This window comes from Adiantum capillus-veneris, chromosome 10 (assembly GCF_014529385.1).
Source record: "Adiantum capillus-veneris isolate H3 chromosome 10, ASM1452938v2, whole genome shotgun sequence".
Taxonomy (NCBI): Eukaryota; Viridiplantae; Streptophyta; class Polypodiopsida; order Polypodiales; family Pteridaceae; genus Adiantum; species Adiantum capillus-veneris.
Genome location: NC_140940.1, coordinates 109,742,131 through 109,762,515, shown reverse-complemented (window position 1 = coordinate 109,762,515; position 20,385 = coordinate 109,742,131). Strand labels below are relative to the sequence as shown.

Here is a 20,385-nt window from a genome sequence, read left to right as displayed (position 1 = left end):
GTTTAATTGTCAAAGAAGCAGGAATTGATGACACAAATGATTAGTGGGGACCTCTCAGCTATGGAGAAGGAGATATATTTGCACATGCTGGCTAGTTTCCCTGATTTGTTCATTACTTCCTATGAAGAGATCAAAGGGTTGTGGAGTGTTTTTCGAACGGTACATATCAGTTGGCTAACGTAAATGTGATTTTACATAAGACAAGGATAAATGGATCGTGTCTTAAATTATATCATACCAGGTTAATGATGGTGGAGCAAGATGAGCTGTCTATGGAGAAAGTAATGTCTGTGAGGGATGAAGACACCTGTGACGCGGCGAGTCTCATATCTCTTTTTTCTACTTCTGCTGAGGATGAATGATCTAGAAGGCTAGGGGATGGGCAGGTTATGTTAGGAGTTTTCTGGAGCAAGGGATTTCGTAGATATACATACCCATGCATGGTGCATCGAATAAAGCATTATCCATTTTCCAGATCCAGGTGGTTACGTGGGGTCCACATGTGTACAAGTAGGACAACATGTACATAGTGCATCGATTTTTATCGTCACCAGTATCAGTGTGTTTTTTCTATAATAACGAGGAGTTGATAGCGCGTAAAACTTCTCGCGGAAGCTCTCCGCGGGCTGAAGCCATGAGGTTAGCAGGTGCCTTAGATGACATCTAGTGGCGTCAGGAGGTCAAATGGGGTCAATACTTGCACGTGGATAAGTACGGACACAACGTGGATGTTTTCTTGTGATAATTATGCAGAAAGGTCATCATGAGGACTATATTTGGGGGCCACTTCACATGATTGCGGGACGCATTTTTGGAAAAAGTTGTGTGTCAGGTGTGCGGATGGATGTAGCAGGGTGACAACTATGCACTGTGAGGCCACTTTTTGGCCTGTTCGGGGTCCGTTTGAGGTCAACTAAAAGTCCAAAGGTGCCCAAGTAATAAAGCTAAGTGTGGGAACTAAAAAACCTAAGAGCAAAGTTTTTGCTGTTTTTGGAGCCTACTTTGGCCATAAACTGCTCATCCGAGGTTGGATTTGAGCACTTGACAGTGTAGACTGGGGTTTTGGTCTGTTCTTGGCGCGATGGTGCTGTCCATTTTGCCAAATTCCTCACTGTTTTTTTATTGTTTTGGCTGTGTAAGTTTCTCCTACGAGTGAAGCCGCTGCTCCAATTTGTGATTGTATCTGGCATTTTTTTATCCATATTATGTGAGCTATTTGTCCCATTGGTGTTGGCCCAAGCTCAATTGTATCTAAACATCATAAATTCTCTCCTTTTGAGCTGAGTTTTTTGGGTGTGTGTGTGTGTGTCTCTGTGTGGAGTGGGCAAATGGGTAGTCTATCTCCTCTCACTTCATTGATGTGTTCCCTGTCTCGGCTAGGTGGGTTGTGGAAGCCGAGTAGTGCCCCATAGTGTGTGTGTGTGTGTATCATCCCAAGAGTGTGTGTTGGGTCATTATAGAGGAGTTGTGTGTGTTTCCACCCCACTCACAGCGTCGCCAAAAAATCTCCTCGCATTGACATTTTGAAACGCCATCTGTGACAACTTGTCCCGCTCCCCCTGTCCCGTGAATTTTGAAACACCGGCAGCAACAATCCCCCTGCCCTTCTGCGTGTTGAAACGTTGTCTACTAACAGAGGAGAGGGAGAGAACTTGGCGACTGTTTCGGCAACAGAGATTCCCCCCCTTTCTTCAAAACGTAAGGGACGGGGGGAGGGGGGGGAGGGGGGGGGGGGGGGGGGGGGGGGACGTTTCCAAGGGGAGGCTCCCTGTGGACATCAGTGTTTCAAAATGCTCGATGGTGAGGGGGGGAAGTTGCTACGGGGTAGAGTTTTGAAAACGTTGGCGAGGGAACTTAGTGCAGCCAACTGCATTCTAAAATGCTACAGGAGATGGTGAGGGGTGAAGGTTCTGGTGACAGTGGGTCACACTCTTCTTCTCAAGGGGATCTCTTCTCCAGGAGATGCTCCTCCATGCCAAGGGCTTCAAACACTAAGCTCCACCAAGAAGCTCGGTTACCATGTCAAAGTCGACGATGCGGAAGCGTAGAGAGAGAGAGAGAGAGAGAGAGAGAGAGAGAGAGAGAGAGAGAGAGAGAGAGAGAGAGAGAGTCTCCTAAACCAACAACCCTTGGCAATGAATAATTGAATGTGTATACAATGCAGGCAAGGAGTTGCGTATATAGCAATCCTAGTAAATTGCCATATTCAAGACTTTGACAAATAAGTAAAATAAAAATCTAAATCCAAACTAAATAATGGGATTACATTGAGCAATGCGTAAACTTTAACACCCTCTCTGTAGCTCATAGTGGAAATCAGTAGTGAGACCAAGTCGATGAAGAAGCTACCATGGACACCCTAGCAGTGATCGGGATACTGGATACACCTCGGTGTTGCTCTTCTCAACTTTGTACCTGAAAGTAATGCCATCTTGAGTACCAGTTGCCTTTGTAGAAACTTTGAATTGTAGACCACAATACATCCAATAATCATCATTCATTTACTTATTTACTGCCAAGGTTGATTGGTTTAGGACCCGGGGCGGTCACTTATCCAAAGCTTCCTATATCACGTGCGTTCATGAGGTTATTAATAATACCTCAATATACATACTATATTTACACTACGTGCCTATTTAAAAAACTCCCACCCCCCTCTGTATGTATACATTTTGATGCATTTTGATCTTTTAATAATCCTCTCCGGTTAACTCATGTGATAGCATACACATTCTAAAAAGTGACCGCCCCGGGGTTCAGGAGACTCTCTCTCTGTCTCGCTGTAAGACAGAGGGAACTAGAACCTAAGAGTCCACCTCCCAACCACCCACTATACAGCATGGCTCCTAGCCCTTTGCCCTAACTCCCTTTCTACACTACCTAGCCCGGCCTTGCCGTTGTCTTGACATTACTCCCCCCTTAAAGAAGAGTTTTTGTCCTCGAAAACAAAAGTGGAGACCTTCTTCGTAAGAACACTGATGTTTTCCCAAGTGGCACCTTTCTCAGGTCGTTCTTTCCACTTGATTAAGGCTTGTTGACTTACATGATGACGCGTACCTAGCTCATGATAGTCGAGAACACCTTCAAGTTCATGCGGTAAGGTAGGAGGTTCAACGAAATCAACCAAAATCTGTTGGTCAATGACATTGTCGTCCCCATGTAACCGCTTACGTAAGCGGATTACATGAAACACCAGAGGAATACGAGAATGTGTAGGTAACAATAATTTGTAGGCACGATCATCTACTCGCTTGAGTATTTTGAAAGGCCCACAATATCTGGGAGATAATTTAGGTGTTGGCCTAGTAGAGACTTTCTGAATGTTCTGGCACACGTAAAAATACCTCCTCCCCTTCCTCGAAGATAACTTGCTGACGTTTCTCGTCAGCAGTAAACAACCCCACCATAACTAGTGTTCAAGGTTGAGAACTTGCTTTATACATGAAGAGACTACTCTTAGTCACAAACATGCTTTAACTTATGGTAAGAAAACTCCAAGTAGAGCAATAAATTCTTACTGATTGGATCGCTTGGTGCTAACATACACACCTTGCATATCCTTCAACACAAGATTACACTTTGTGATCTGCCTATCCCCCTGGATAACTGACAGTACTGAGGTGTGTTTTCCCTCATGGTTTACAGACAGTCTTCCTAGATGGCTAGTAAATGGGAATCACAATATCGTGTAACACTGTTGAAGAATGAACAATGTCCGGAATAACCATCGTGGTTAACTTGAAAAATCCACAAACACCTAAACTGAGCCATGATCTCTATTGGTGATTAGTAGATCCAAAAGTAATCTCATAGAGATACTGCACATAGAGTACAAATTGCTTCATAAGCAACAACTTGAGTAATATGCATGCCGTTCCAAATCAGCCTTTGCTAAACACTAGGACCCATAACACCTAGTGTGCATGCATTTAGCAAAAAACAGATCTGAACCTACATATCCCTCATCATCCTTGCCAATACTTACGGCAAATGTGATGCGTCTAGCACAGTAAATAGTTCTGAAAAGAAACTAAATACTTTCAGTTGCAATCATTTGCAAGCCTTGCTGAAACATCTAAACCATAATAGAAGGTGAGACAATGATCACTTCTAGGTACAAACAATGAAACTTTTTCATTAACAACTCATAGCCGTTCTATATATAAAACAACCATCTGTAATGTTGTTTAGTAGGACTTGTACCTCAACAAGTCATTCTAAGTATCGGATAATTTTTGGCAATGAAATTGCTCCTGATACGTCGTGCTAAAAATGGTCTAGAAAACAGATATGACTAGCACCTAGGGACTTTGTCGTGACACATATTTGAAATAGTGGGTGCTGGTGTCAATCCCAAAGACTCGTATTCGTCACATGTGGAATATGTCTCAACTAAGGATGTTTGAAAAAAGAACATCCTACAAGTACAAGATGTACTTGTATCTGGAGGTAACTCTAAACACTCTGCGACAAGAGTGAGAGGACCCTCATTCATTGCTCCACACTTGAGTCCCTAGACCATGTTGTATCCCATGTGACAACATGTGCCAAATTGAACCCGACAAGTGGATTTATAACAGCATAATGTACAAAGGACACTACGGCCTAAAATACTTGTTCTGACCTGCCCTTGGCATGGCCCTGGGGATTGAACTGAAAGTTCAGATACCGGTATTCAAATGCACAGGAGCACGTCTCCCACCTGTGAAACAATCAAGAAACATTGTACTAGAAACCCTGGGTGTTGCCTTTGCAATCCAAACCCGTTGGGTAGAATCTATGTAGTCAAACCCCTTGGTAAGACCCTTTGTAGAAACTGATCAACTATCAGGTAATGATACCCAACCTAGTTAACCGTGTACAGAATGTTGAGAATCAACTTGGAAAGTTGAATTTTTTTGCTACCGCATGGTAGATTGGGGAATTATTTCCTTAAAAGTATAATAGAAATAGATCAAACTGTGATGCTCAATGTATATGGGGTGATTTAGTAAGCAACCACTGGGTCGTACCCCAAAACTGTGATGCCATAGACACTCGTAGTGCTATAGAGAGAGCAACAAATCCACATAAGTGAGATGCCTAGCTCGTATCAACAGCCATGCTGTCTCAACTGTTTGCTGCCTCTAGACTCCATGGTATAGATCAACTGATGTAAGTGCAAGTGTATCAAAAACCCAACTTGAGCGTCGCACTAGAAACATATAGTGCAAAAATGACACTCTAATCCTCTGAAATGACAAGACTCTTGCTCGTCCATGAACGTCGATGTATTCGATGTGTACTCCACTGGGCAGATCTGTTCAATCATAAGAACAATCACCCAAGGAATGCCAATAGTTGGGTCCTACCCAAAATCTGACAATGGCTCTTAGCCAGCCTGTGTGTGGCTCCTAGCTCTTACGGCAATTACCGTTCAATGGATAAAGCAATGAAAACTAATGTGAACGGCATCTTGGCCAATTTCTAGCTGAGAGTTAGAGCACCTTGGTTCATGTTGACTCCCAAACAAAACATGTATCAAAAGCTTCTTAGAAAGTTTTCATTATTCTTGAGAGAAATAAGAAAAAGAGAAAGAAGAAGAGCATGTTGGGCTGAGGAATTTTCCTTAAATTTCTAGAGTGCGCGCCAAGAATGTGTGCTCTTAGGCATCTTATGCCTGATTTGCAGCTTATCGTATAATCATACAATAAGCTGTCTGTATGACGCTCTCATCGAGAGAGGCAACAAGAAAAACACATATACATCCTGACCTACCTCCCTTGCAGGGGTCGTGATTGTATGAGAATGACTTAGCAGTGGCACCTTGCCTCTTGTTTGTGATAGAGTTACTAGTGTGATAGCAGAAGCGTAATGCATGAAGCGATAGAATTGAATCCACCTCGCTAGCATGCCTTGCATGCAGAATTGTAAGCCCTTGGATACAGTGATGGCTCAAACATAAAAGCCAAAATCATAAGTGCCGTGCACCGTCGGGAAGCTATGAGGAGATATTCCAATGGTTGCCAGTGCCCAAACCGTGGGTGCCAATTCCCTTGATGTCTAGCCAAGAGGCAGCATCTTAGCACGAGATAGAAGCCTTGCTTCATGTGTAATTGGCAAAGTTCTTTGCTTTTCATAATTGAAAATCCTTTACGACGGAAATGCATAAGCATGAAAAAATGAAGCAAATCTTAACATAGTTTAGGGTCAAGATGTCTTTAACTTGTGAAGGTCGAATCCGACTCAGAGCCGATTCGAACGAGCAAGAGAGAGTTGTCACGTGTATCATATACACTCTCATATGGCATGCACACCCATCTGGTATGCAATGAAATATCATGCAAGCATAGTGTTAAATCCCTTCCAAGTTGTTATGCTCATAGCATATGCCAAACATGCGAAGTCTCAATACAAAATTGAGCAATTATGAAAGCGGTGCTTCACATAAATACTTCTATGCTCATAGCGAACAAATATTCTTACCAATTTACAGAGCAAAAGAAAGTCGAGTTTGTCGAGTATTTACTGATAATCGACCTTGTTGAACTGGACCCATGTACTAAAAAGCAGAAAAACTTGCAAAATATGTAATGTGTACCTGCTTGGCTTGATTACATTGTCCTTGATATATACGTAAATATTGTCCTTGACATGTATGTAGATATGGAGCCCTCCTTCTGGAATCCTTGCTTTCCCCCTCCAAGACATATCAAGAGATGTTAGGTAACAATATCGATGGCCAATAAGTGCATGGAGCCGTGATCCTCCTCATTGCATGGCCAAAACTAACAACAAGAACTGAGGACCAGTTTGCATCAACACCAGAGAAGTTTTCGAGTAGGCTTACAAGTCAGAGACCATGCCTACCTTGCCCTTACTTGCTAGGTAACTTTGCCTTGTTGGAGCCTTGTTCGGTTGTGAAAACATGTTGGAAGCACCATCGTGCAGCTTATGACGGTGGTATACCGAAAGTAATTCCCACCAATTTGTGGCTTTGTCGAGCAAAATGCCGTACCCAAGGCATATAAACATTTACCTTATGGCACAAACAAAGAGTAAACGAAAAAAATTAGTTGCCCATGCCAACATCTGTACTGTACTACCAATTACAGGCACGGCCTGTACTTTCCTGAATGCAATTGGATGACAGTACCAAATGGTAGCAACCTCGCGAAAGTTAACCATTCGTGCATGTTTTGCCTGAAAACTTTTGGTCAAATACAAAAATTGTAAACCTTATTGAGATGCGTACCTCCCTTGCATGTCAAATTTATGCAATGGCATTTGGGCGAATCTTCCAATCCTATGACAAGTTGGTCGCTTTCATGATCGATGTACTTTGCATGCCTTGCATTCGAGAAATCTGTTGCAGAGTGTTGTGGGAAAGGCATCAGTGCCTCTACTACCTTGCATTCGAGAAATCTATTGCAACTGAAATTCACACTTGATAAGTGTTGTGAATTTCTGACTTTTACAAAAAATTGTGCATGTTGAAAATCCGTACTGCTCCGTCGTTTGCTAACCCCCCATATGGCTGCTTGGTATGGTGCCGTGCACGGAGAACGAAGAGGTGAAAGCTCCACAGATCAAAACGTTTCCTTGCACTCTTATGAGCCGTTCCCACTTCTTCAAGTAACAAGACACTCCTCCAAAGCATTGCACGGCTTTCTGTATGGTGTCTGACTTGAATTCTTTTAGTAGCAGAAAAATGTAGTCCAACACTGCTGGCTTACAGTGTTTCAAAATGCTGTGTCATAGTGTGATGGATGTTTGTCATTGCTAAAGAAGGAGAGAATGTCGCTGTCGTCAAGGAGTGCCACCATGGGGAAGCATTTTAAAATGAAATAAATGTGGGGGGGAAGTGGCGGCGTGGACAAGGCGTATCAAAACGCAAGGGACATGGGGGGAGCTGAATGACTGCTAATGTTTCAAAACACTCCGTGGCAAGGGAGATGACAGTTGCTGCAGGGTAGAGTTTTGAAAACATTGGTGAGTGAACTTAGTGCAGCACCGCCTGTGTTCTAAAACGCTACAGGATATGGTGAGGGGTGAAGGTGGCGGTGACAATGGGTCACACTCTTCTTCTCAAGGGAATATCTTCTCCAAGAGCTTCGCCTCCATGCCAAGCGCTTCAAGCACTAAGCTCCACCAAGAAGCTCCGATACCATGTCAAAGTTGACAATGCGGAAGCGTAGAGAGCAAGGGGAGTGAGCAAAAGAGAGAGAGAGAGAGAGAGAGAGAGAGAGAGAGTCTCCTGAACCAATCAACCTTTCCAATGAATAATTGAATGTGTGTACAATGGAGGCAAGTGGTTGGTTATATAGCAATCCCAATAAATTGCCCTACCCAAGACTTTGACAAATAAGTAAAATAAATACCTAAGAGCCAACCTAAATAATGGGATCACATTGGACATTCACTTGAAATGCCCAAACTTTAACACCCTTCTTTGCAGCTCATAGTGGACGTGAGTAGTGAGACCAAGTCGATGAAGAAGCTACCATGGACACCCCAACACCGGCCGGGATACTGGATACACCTTGGTGTAGCTCTCCTCAACTTTGTACCTGAAAGCAATATAATCTTGAGCAACGGTTGCCTTTGTAGAAGCTTTTATCTGTATACCATACTACCTCCAATAATCCCCATTCGTGAATACATCACGTCCAAAATATAAAACTCCAAGATAATGAACTATTGGAACACATCATGTCCATAATCTAATCAACAACAATGAATTGGCTAGCCCATCCATAGTGTTTTAGACGTCTGATTGGTTCCGTGCCAGATGCATGTGATTGAAATCCAACCTACGGGTCCAAAAACACATAAGTTTAACTCCAACACAAGGGTCCAAATTAGTTATAGTGAGCATTGCTTGCTTGCTGCTCTCTGCCACTCACAAGCCTCTCTCTGGCTGAAGCTAGTGGTGACACCTGTCATTTGACTAGAAATCTGACATCGAGACCACTATGGCTACTGCCACGAGTGCCATGCCGATCTACACTGTCAAATATTTATTACAATAATCTTTGTCCAGCTTGCCTTTGTCGTTGTCTATCTGTAAGTTCCTGCTTTTTCCTTTGGCTTCACACTATCGAGCCAAACAAAGTGTTGAATGACAATCATAACTGTGGTCATACCTCCCGGGTATCAAGGCAGCTAATTGAGTAATGATAATGCCATCCTTGTCCAACTGAACTTTGTCATTGTCCTCTAGCGAGCTCCACCAGTTGCTTTTGACTTCGCAAACTCGAGCCAAACAATTTTTTGGGTTCCTTGAGCCGATGCATAGGCCACTAAATGGATGGTTGACGATCCGTTATCTATAGCTTTTGGTTGTCTTTGGTCGTTGGCGTCCTGCCTTGAGCAAGGTAGGGACATATTGAAGTTGCAAGAGGTTGGGTAATCCAGTACCTTCTCGCACTCCAAAAAATGGCCGTACAAACCAAGCCGAAAAAGATCCAAGCCGATTCAATACCAACGCAAAGGAACTCCACACGCAATGGGCTCCGCACAATCTGATTCCCTCTCTCAAATCTGAAACTCTCTCTCCGATAGCCGCTCCACACGTTTGCCTTGTGGTATGCCTCTCAAACAAATCCAAAGCTCTAGAATAAACTGTGCATAGCAATGGGTAAGAATTTCATCCAAGCAGATAGAAATTTCCCAAGCCGCTCCGCACTCACTACAATCCGCCTCGAAATTGCCATGTGGGAGCTCTTGAACAAATCAAGGCTCCGTAGATCAAAACTTTGCCTCGCCCTCTCTTGAGCCGTTCCTATTTGTTCAACTCCCAAGTCACTCCTCGAAAGCATTGCACGGGTTTCTCTATGGTGGCCGACTTTAATCCTTTCAACAGACAAATGCCGTCCAACAGTGTTGGCTCACAGTGTTTCAAAAAGCTGGGTCATAGTGTGATGGCTGTTTTTCATTACCAAAGAAGGAGAGACTTGTCGCCGTTGTCAAGGAGTGCCGCCATGGGGCAGCATTTTAAAACGCAGTAACCCTCGCAGAGGGGGGGGGGGGGGGGGGCAGCTGGATGACTGCCGGGGTTTCAAAACGCAGGGTAAAAATCTGTCGCAAGGGGAGGCTGTCCACGGACAGCGGCGTTTCAAAACGCTCGATGGGGGGGGGGGGGCAGCTCGATGACTGCCGGGGTTTCAAAACGCAGGGGAAAAATTTGTCGCAAGGGGAGGCTGTCTACGGACAGCGGCGTTTCAAAACGCTCGATGGCAGGGGATGGGGGGTCGAGGGGACAGTTGTTGCGGGGCAGCGTTTTGAAAATGTTGGCAAGGAAGCTTAGTGCAGCGCCAACTGCCTTCTAAAACACTACAGGAGATGGGGAGGGGTGAAGGTGGCGTCGCCAGTGGGTCTCACACTTCTTCTCAAGGGGATCTCTTCTCCAAGAGCTGCTCCTTCATCCAAGGTCTTCTAGCACTAAGCTCCACCAAGAAGCTCTGATACCATGTCAAAGTCGGCGATGCGAAAGCGTAGAGACCAAGGGGAGTGAGCACGAGAGAGAGAGAGAGAGAGAGAGAGAGAGAGAGAGAGAGAGAGAGAGCTTTATTAACGTCTTCGAAAGGCCGAACTCGACCTATGAGACAATATCATATGCATGTGTTGATGCTCTAGGCATCGGAAAATTTTTAAAAAAGGTACAAACTGAAATGAGCCTATACTATGCAAAACGGTGTGGTAGGGTGGGGCATGTGGTGTACAATGTATAGTGTGGGTCCTCGTGTCGAGGTGTGCTCACGCATCATCAGGCTCACCTAGGGACTGCAAGGTGGTACCACCATGAGATGATAGGGAGGGTATCTAAAAACAAGCAACATATGTAGGGTAGAGAATGTGGTACATCGGTGGTGGCCTGCTCAGGTATCTCTGGAATGATGGATCCCCTGGTGCTGGTACATGACTCTGCTCTAGATACTGATTGTGTAGAGCTAGTATCCTCGAGATCTCCCTCTGGTGATACCCATGTGTCCTGTATCCTAGGAGCCTCGGTCTCCGACGTGCCCTTTGAGACTCTGCCTGCTGAAGGGTAAGCCCTCTGCTCTGTGTAGGTAGTGTGGGGGGGTCTGGCCCTGCTCGTCGGAAAAACTGTGTGATGGTAGTCTGTGTCCGGCTATCCTCACTCTGGCGTGGCTGTAACAATTGCTCTCGAACCTCTAAAGCCGCAACCAGGAACTGGCCAAACCTACTCTGCTCTCGGCCTATTATATGCTGTTGTAATGAGTCTTCAATGCCATATCTCTCTCTCAGATCTGTATATGCTGGGCATCTCATGACAAAATGTTCCTCACTCTCCACCTCTGTCTGGCAGATCCGGCATGTACGCTCCTCTTGTGGTATGCCTCTGGCTCTGCCACTCTCAATCTCTAGCTGATGTGATGACACTCGTAGCTGGCCAATACTGACCCGAAGTCGGTGTGGCATGTACTCCTGCATGTATAATGGAATCTCAATGAATCCCTGCTCTGAGAACCTCAAAAAATGCTCATAGTAATATAGCATTTTAGGAGGTAGGGTGTCTGTGGGTCTGCGCCATGTCCTCTGAATATATGTATGCCATATCTCGTGTCTGATGATCCTATTCCTCTTAGAGCGTGAGAGGGAATAGGTCAGGGCCTGGGTGTCATACTAGAGTGGTGGTAGTCTCCCGATATCAAAACCACGCTGAGCTAGCCAATCTCCTGTCTGGGCATACCATGAGCTAGTGTCCCCTGCTTGTGCCATCTCTCTAGATGCAATGAAGGCTCTATGAGAGATCCTATCTGGATCCATATCTTTGAATCTGTGAAGAAGGCAAACAGTCTGAAAGAGTGCCTCTACCAACATCGGTGGTGCAGCCAGCTCAGCTCTAATAATGTCATGTGAAGCTGATGGCTTGCTGCGAATCATCCTGGAGATCATAATAATCTATGGCCTCTCTATCTGTGTCCATATTGAGTCAGCCAGTCCCGGTCCCCAAATGGCCGAGGCATACACGAGTGCAGGTGTGACCAATGTGTCAAAGAGCCACCCCTTCGTCCGGGGCTCCTGGAAGTGGGACTGGTGGCACTGTCTTTGCATCATAGCTAGTGATGCGTATCCTCTGGTAAGTCTATCTCTGGCTGCCTGTGTCATGGAGAAGGTCCCTGATGCTGCGGTGAATGTAACCCCCAGATATACATATGAGCCTGTCACCTCTATATCCCCTCCAGCTACTGCAAATCTACTCTGTCGGCGAATCTGAGCCGATGTATGAAATATGAGAACCTTGGTCTTGCCAAGGTTTACCGTGAGTCCTCTCTGTGAGTAGAAATCATCCAGAGCCTGCAAATGTAGCTGTAGTCCCTCTGCCGTCTCTAACATGAGGAAAATATCATCTGCATATAAGAGTATGTGTACAATATTCCCTAGACCAAAGAGTGTAGGTGATAGAGGGCAACCTTGTTTCACACCAATGGTGCTCACAAGGGTGTCAGATAATCCACCCGGGCATCTCACTCTGCTAGATACATGCTCATACAATGCATAGATCCCGCATGCCATCTCCTCTCCAATCCCAAGTGCAGCCAGGCGTCTGAAAAGTCTCTCTCTAGGTACTGTGTCAAATGCTTTGCGGAAGTCCACGAAGCAACAATATAATCTCCTTTTCCTCACCCGTGTCTGGTCGATCAGACAACGAAGGGTGAAGATATGATCAATAGTAGAGAAAGCTTGGCGGAAGCCTGCTTGTCCTGGTGTCCTCATGCCCTCTCCCTCTGCTAGAGAACTGAGCTCCTCTAAAACCGCGCCTATAGTTTGGCCAGTATAGGACCAATCATGATAGTGCGATATGTGCTAGGATCCGTGGCATCCCCAGATTTGTGGATAGGCACGATGGTGTGCTCTGTCCACAACTCTGGGAATCCCTCTGAAAGCGCGCGGTTGAAGAGGTGGGCAATGAGTGTTGCCAATGCATCACAGCCATATATAAAATGCTCTGCCTGTAGGCCTGCCTGATCTCTAGCCCTCCCATGCTGTAGGTGGGATATAGCTTTCTACACCATGTGGGTGGTGAAGAAAGTAGATGATGTGGGTCGGGTAGCCGATGGCGTAGGTATGGGTGGCTGTCCTGGGATCTCGTATAAGCTCTCAGCATATCTGTGCCATGTCGCTGGGTCCTGAATAGGAGTGGATAGCCTGGGATATCTTGGCTCATGAGTAAATGATAGATGTCCAAATACTCGTGTTCCTCCCACTCTCGTCTTTTACGACAGGTAAGTGTCTGCATCCTGCGCTGAGCCTGGCGATGTGTAATCTCCCCTTTGATCTCCAATATGCGTAGGTGTCTGTGTAGATCTCGACATTCGTTGTCGTACCACCTGTTTTGTGGCATAGTGCCAGTGCGTGGAGGGTGTGTGTGTATGTGATGTGGGAAACTTTGAGTGGCTGACTCGTGTAAGATGGATGTAATGTGTGTGGTGAGTGTGTCCAGAGGTGCTGTGGGGTCTAAGTGTATAAGGTGCTCATGCAGGTGATGTATATAAACAGGAGTGAGCTCATGAGTGAAAGAAATGGTATTGTAAGTGTGAGGGGGGCAAGCGGGGGGGTCAGCAAGCTCTGTAGCAAGAAGCGAGAATGTAAGATAAGTATGATCCGCCCCTATCAGTGTGCGTGCAACGTTGAAGGAGTGTATAAGCTCTGCTGTCTAGGTAGAGCCCAACAAATAGTCCACTGTGCTCTCTCCGCCACTGTGTGGGAAGCAAGTGAATCCCCTAGAATCTGGCCACCTTGCCATCCCGTTATAAATAATGAGATGGTGCCTGCTGCCAAGCTCAAGAAGGTGTCTGCCATATCGAGTGTTGTCATGTCCCCCATCTACAGACACTCTACTCACCCCCATGTCCTCTGCACCAAGTGCCCTCATGATCTCCGGCTGCTCCATATCATAGATCTCACATTGTCGGCTTTGTGTCCTCCCGTTGAAGTCCCCCATGAGGAGGACTTCCCCGAGTGATGTGTAGTGAGAAATGTCCTCCGACAGTCGAGAGTAGGGGTCCTCGATAGCATATCGTGATCCATGTGGTGAAAACTAGCATATGGCAATGTATAGCCCTCTCGTGGGTGAGCTCTAGCCGTACCCACATATAGCATGCCTCCTTGTCTCTACTCATCACCTGTATCCGATTGTGTAAGCTCTGTCTGAATAGTATGGCCACCCCTTATGACCCCTGAGCTGTACTCTGTCTGGTGATGGTCCTGTAAGTCGACTCCCAGTGAAATCCTGTGACTACAGGTAGTCCTCTCTCTGGGCTCTCATGTGTCTCCATAAAACATACAAAGTCATGCTCACTGATGATCTCCTCTAGGCGCTCCGGATGTGTCCATATAGAACCATTGCAGTTCCAGACTACCCCTCTGAGTGGTGTCTCCTATGCTAGTGTGTGTCTCATAGGTCCCGAATCCCTATGAGAGAGAGAGAGAGCGAGAGAGAGAGAGAGAGAGAGAGCGAGAGAGAGCGAGTCTCCTAAACCAATAACCCTTGGAAATGAATAATTGGATGTGTATGCAATGGAGGCAAGGGGTTGCGTGTATAGAAATCCTAGTAAATTGCCCTACTCAAGACTTTGACAAATAAGTAAAATTAATACCTAAAATCCATACTAGAAAATGGGATTACAATGGGCAGTTCACTTGAGATGCCTAAACTTAAACACCCTCTTTGCAGCTCATAGTGGAAAGCAATAGTGAGACCAAGTCGATGAAGAAGCTACCATGGACACCCTAGCACCGACCGGGATATTGGATACACCTCGGTGTTGCTCTCCTCAAATTTGTACATGAAAGTAATGGCTCTTGAGCATCGGTTTCCTTTGTAGAAACTTTGAATTGTAGACCAAAATACGTCCAATTATCCCCATTCATTTAGTTATTCACTGTCAAGGTTGATTGGTTCACGAGACTCTCTCTCTCTCTCTCTCTCTCTCTCTCTCTCTCTCTCTCTCTCTCATGCTCACTCCCCTTGGTCTCTACGCTTCCACATCATTGACTTTGACTTGGTATCAGAGCTGTGTGCTCCTTGAAGGTAGTGGCATGGAGGAGCAGCCAAGAACGTTGAGGAGTTTCCCCCCTTTGTTGGTTGGCAACCATCTTCCCCCCCTCCCTTTACAGTACCCCTCCTTGCAATGCCATGAGCTTGTGAAACCCCTTCCCTCTCTTGGCGGCTCTAGCAATACCCTACCCAGCGGCTGTATTTTGAAACGCTGCCCGACAGCGTGGCTTGATGGTCTTCCCATCAACGCGGAGCGTTTTCAAAGCCGTCCCTTGGTGATTCCTCTTCATTGCCCACTTTCGCCCCTTATTCTCCCCCTCTTGGCGACACAAACCTCAAGGCACCCAAAAACTGCTTTAGGGTGACACTTAGAGGAGGGCATCAAGGAACCTCTCATTGCTTGATCGTCTTTGGGATAAGTGAAAGTGGACATGCGAGCTTTGAGCAGCAATTTGGGAGTGGAGCCCATAAAGAGGCCTTGCTGAGCGGCTCGGAAAAGGCGTAGTGTGGAGCGGTTTGGGACATGAAGCCGCGTAGTTTGGCCTTAAGAGAGGGACAACATGCAGTTTGGAGAAGGCAATAGAAGCAGAGGGTGCAGCGAGCATTGTACATGGGAGCGGCTTCGTGTCAATCTTGCGGCTTGGGAGAGGCGACCGATTTGGAGCTTAAGAGCGGGATCTCAGAGGCTCTAGAGCAGTTTGGTGTAGGCTGTGAAGTGGATCGTCATCAGCTTGGAGTTCTTGTGGCTTGGAATTTGAAGTTTTTCATGGCCTATTGGATTGCGAGAAGGTATGAAATACCAAGTTTTGCAACTTCAACAAGGCACCCCCTTGCTTGAGCACGCCCGACGACATGGATTCAAGACAACCAAGAGCTATGGATAACGGATCCTGAACCATCCATTTAGCGGCCTATACAATGGCACGGCTCTCAAGGAACCCACGAAAATTGTTTGGCTTGAGTTTGGGAATTCAAAAGCATCTCGAGGAGTTCGCTGGAGGACAAGTGCAAAGGTCAGTTGGAGAAGGATGGCAGTACCAGTACTCAGCTAGTTGCCCTGGTACCCACGAGGTACATTAAAATTTGTCACGATAGTGATTCGACGCTTTGTTTGGCTAGAGAGTTTGATGCCAAAAGCAAAACAAGAACTCACAGATAAACAAGGAAAAAGGCAAGCTGAACAGAGATTATGGTAATAAAGATTTGAAAGAGGAAATTGGCATGGCACTCGTGGCAGTGGCCACAAGGGCCTCGACGTCAGATTTCTAGTCAATTGACAGGTGTCACCACTAGCTTCAGCCAGAGAGAGGCTTGTGAGTGGCAGAGAGGGGTAAGCAAGCAGCACTGCTCCCTATAATTAATTTGGAACCTTGTGTTGGAGTTCAAGTTATTAGTGTTTGGACCGGTGGATCGGAGTTCAATGCACATGCATCTGGTAGGGAGCCAATCAGATGTGTAAAACACTATGTAGGTACATGGATCGCGATCGTTCGTCCCAAAGTAAGCAAAAACAGTAAACAGATGATCCTAAAGGGTCGTTTTAGGGTCCCTAAAGCCTCTCCTAGGGTCAAAACAACATAAAATACGCATATAAGCACTCAAAACAATGATTTAAAGCTCCAAACACGTGGTTGAAAACCTACACCGAATCTCGAATGCTTACACTTGAATAAAAGAGCAAAGCAAGAGGAACACAATGCAATAAACGAATCTGAATTTGGATTACCGTAGCCACAGTAGCAATGATTACAAGTTGGAGCAAGAGATATCTCTTAGTACGTACACCATTTTCTTCAAACTTCCCATGAAAGATGATAATGTTCAAACCTACAAAACTTGACCTTTATAGTTTAGGTCTTTACAATTGGCTTGTACGGCCAAAAGCTCCTAAACTTCTAACTAGCTCTCTAATATACAATTGCTCCCAAAAAAATAATCATAAATTATTTTACAAGTTCTCGTCTTAGAGATGCTCTCTTACAAAAGAATTTTACAAGGGTTTTCCACTAAAATGTGACTCCTTCTCTGGAAACTGCAGCTTCGTCTGCCAAAAACTCCCCCCTTCCTTATGGTTGCACGTCCTCCTGCATGTTCAGAGCTTTGGTCGTTGATGGGGCTCCAAGGAAGCAAGCTTTGCTGAGAAACTCTGTGTTCAAAGGACAGCTTCCAGGTCTTCTTGTTGTACCTGAAAGGGTTTTCACTTACTGTGTGCTGATATGCTATGTACCGTGCCTTGAGGTCCTGCGCCATAGGATGGAAGATCCTTGAGTCGATTTCTAAGAAACATGTGACAAAGGTCTCTTCAAACGTCTGCAAGTAATGTGAAGGCAGGTACATTAGTCTTGAGTACATTGCCATCAGGATATGGTGTGGTGGTGAATCTTGCAAATTCGAGCAAATTCCTCTATGCCATTCTAAGAACAGATTCCACGGATGATCGTCGCCTTCAGTGTCTTTGAACACTTGGATGTAGGTAGCGATCATTCGGGCTATCTTTACCATCATCTGACAGGCTACGTCGAGGACATCCCGTATCAAAGTGATTGTCGAATTGAGAGTGTTTACTACATAGACTATTGTAGGAGGTTTTGTGCTGTCAGGACTGGGTAGTTCAGCTTTTGCCGCCCTGAGTCTTTCCATGTGGCAAACTCCTTACATGTGCGTCTTCTAGGGATTGGGTAGAAAGTAGGATCTATTTGAATGTGTTGAGGAGCGTTGTGGTAGTTGGTTAGATCCTGTGGCCGCTTGTCCAGCCACTTCTGTCTCCACTTTGGGTGGTCGTCTATGAGTACTTGTGCTTCTTCAGCTGTCAGTGCTACACCTTCGTAACCCCCGTCTTTGTTTCGTGGCAAGGTCGGCCGCATCTTCTCCTTCCACAGGATTGCTTCGTGGCATATCAAGGGAAAAGGTAGGTACTCATGGCCAAACCCCTCCACGTGCTCTTCTGGCTGTAAGAACGCGAGGGCCGCTGACTCCATTATGTTCTTTTCGTATATCATGTAATCTTTTGCTGGTCCCTCTGGCATGTCGTTGATGGTCTGAGTTAGATCATCTCTTATCTCCAGATTTGCCTCTGCTGATCCTTGCTCTTGTTCCTTGGTGTGATGTTTCAGGCAAGTCAGGCATTTCTTGTTCTGGTAGCAGTTGCGGTTGCACTTGGACTTCCTCTGTTCTGATTTGCTGTTGAGAACTCAATGCTTCTTTTCCTTTCAACAATGTGTCACTAATCTACTTCTGAGTCTCTAACTCGGCCCTTGCTTGTGCGAGTTGCTGCTCCAGCTCTTTTACTTTTTTCTCGTTGGCCTCGCCGTTGGACCATCATTCCCAAGACGAGCAACTGTCTTTGAAGTTTTTCTTGATCTAGCTCCTCTTTTAGTGCCGCTAGGGTGTTCTCCGCTGCAGCATTGTCTGATGTGGAGACCAATGCTCCAACAGGTTCCTAGTTCTTCAGCAATGTGATAAGCGTGCTTTTTACTGTGTTGTATGAGCTTGTCACTCTTTGGAACCTTGCACCTTCATACTCAAGCTGCTCCGTTGCTTTCTGTACCTTTGTAGTCAATTCTTGACATTCTGTTTCTTTGGTCGTCAGCTGCTTGTGTAGATCAAATAAGTCTTGGATGAGAGATTGACTGTATTGTCGATCAATGTCTCTTTCCTTCATTGTCGACTCTAGCTGCGTCCGCAAGCTCTCTAAATCCTCTTGCACAGATGCTTGCTTTTGTTGAGCCTCCTGTACCTGCTTTTCTTTTTCTCTCAACACCACGTGCTGGCATTGGAATTGTCTCTCTAATTCCTGTAAGGTTTTTTTGTAGTCAAAATCAGTCATTGCCTGACAGTCTTCTTGGTATCCTATTGCTTCCGTAGGAGGCATAGACTCTTTGTGTGCAGATGATGGAGGAGGAGGTGGTGATTTCTCCCCTTCCTGTACGTGCCTCTTTTTTGGTGCATCTTCCCTTGGCTGTGAAACAGACGCGTTCATTTTTCTTTTCTTTAAAAGCTTACTTATTCTTCGGCGAGTCAATTTCGTCGCTTGTCGTGCTTCCACATTCCTCTCTCTTTGATCTTTCTTTAGTTGCTCTGCTTGGTTCCTATCTTCAGCCACATCTTTCTCCTTTGCTCCTTTAGTGGACTGAGAAGATACGTCCACTTCTGCAGCCTTTTGTTCCGCGGCTATCCTTTGTTTTTCAGCCTGTATTCGAGCTGCCTCTTCTATTCTTGCTTGTCTTTCCTTCTCGAACCTTCGTTTTTCTGTTTGTTGTGTTGCAGCAGCCCTTGCTTTTCTGTCAGCCCGCAACTTTGTCCTTCCTTTCTCAATCCTTTGTTGGGCCTCTGCATATACTTTTTGAAGTTCGGAATGCGGCACTGTACTTCTTTCCCTTCTTCTTCTCCTGAGCAGTGTGGTGGTGTCTTCTTCCTCGCTTTCTTCAAATTCAGATGGTCCTTTGTCTTTTGACCCTTGAGAATTTCCCTCTTCTTCAGTATCCGTCTTTTCTTCATCACTTGAGCTTTTGTTGGATGCCTTGACCGAGCGCGATGATGTTGCGGTAGTGGTTGTCCTTACTGAGTGAGCAATTAGCTTTGCTTTCTGAATCAAGGCCGCTTGAGAATTGGCCTCCGGCAGGTCTTCAAGCATTCCCAAAGCTTGGTATGCTATTCTTGTTAGCATTGGCCCTGCGCTCATGTAGCTTTTGTTTTTTGCCGAGCCCTTCAAATTTGCTTCGACCAAGCTTTCCAAGATGTAAGAACCATAATCGCATCGGATGGTTCTGTTTTTAGCTGTTGCTAGAGCCATGGCTACTGCGATGTGCACGATCGGCTCAGTGTAGCGAGCAGGCTTTTGTACACTGAAATGTTGAGAGTCAATCTCATTGGTGACTGCAGCTCACCGTATATCATGTCATTCTACTTGTACTTGTTTTCTTTTACTTTGATAAACGCCTTCTCGTTGTCCAGTGACTTGGTCTTTGCTAGCAAGTTGTGTTGCCCTGGAAGGAAGTGCAAAGCTTCGTTGATGATGTTTTTTGCGATCTTTACTTTTACCTTTGAACCATCCTTGTCGGTGAGCATCGCTTGCCCATCATACTATATCGAGCTCATGAGCTCGTGGGCCCTCATGTAGTCTGTTCCCCATGGCTGCAATTTGAAAAACTGCTCCAAATGAATAGCCCGCACGGCTTTAGTGACCTCCGGCCTTCAATGGAGATTCCATATTTCCCATGGCATGATAGTCGTCTTTACCATGTCACCATCAACATCCCTAAACTTTGCGATGAAAATGTGAGCAGGGATCTGAGCTAGTGTTTCATCCGAGATGTGAGCTTTTTCGTTTGTAGAGAGCTCATCCACTTTATATGGTGCTGCTCTCCACTGCCTTGCTT

The 20,385-nt window shown here is 45.6% G+C and overlaps 1 protein-coding gene across 3 annotated transcripts in view; it reads left to right on the top strand.

Annotated features, from left to right (window-relative positions):
• The window catches only part of LOC147449450 (uncharacterized), a 279,835-nt gene that overhangs the window by 164,715 nt on the left and 94,735 nt on the right, over positions 1-20,385 (top strand). The gene's annotated exons all lie outside the window — the stretch shown is intronic.